We start from the raw sequence: 519 nt of genomic DNA on the forward strand, positions 1-519 counted from the left end.
GGCGAGAAGCCGTAATGTTGGCTGGTAACAATCGGAATGCATTATGGGAGGTGTAGTTTGTAGTCAATTTGTGCTCAAAACCTATTTTTGGTCAATCATCGGCCTATAAAATGCTGGGGGGCCACATGTGGCCCACGGGCCTTGAGTTTGACACATGTGCATTACGCCATTGAACTGCCAATTGGTAATTGAAGTAAAGTAGTTTTGATTTCAAAGAAGCCTACATTGAAGTCGATTGGCAAATGAACCATCACCAAAGAGGAAGGCTCTTGTTGTCTCACTGCACCCCAAGAGATGCATAACCGACAAAATCTGCTTTTGTCTGGTTTCGAACCAGAGACCTTTTGCGTGTAAAGCAAACGTGATAACCACTACACTACAGGAACTGAACTTCTCTGCTTTGTTTCAGTTTGAGGTTCCAAAGTTGATGATGTGAGATGCAACGCATTAAATTTTAACTGAGGTTTGCACTCAGATGCCTGGATTCTGAGAACAGAGAACCCTTGTTGACCTTTAGTA

The sequence above is a fragment of the Poecilia formosa genome, unplaced genomic scaffold, assembly GCF_000485575.1.
Source record: "Poecilia formosa unplaced genomic scaffold, Poecilia_formosa-5.1.2 Scaffold132, whole genome shotgun sequence".
Taxonomy (NCBI): domain Eukaryota; kingdom Metazoa; phylum Chordata; class Actinopteri; order Cyprinodontiformes; family Poeciliidae; genus Poecilia; species Poecilia formosa.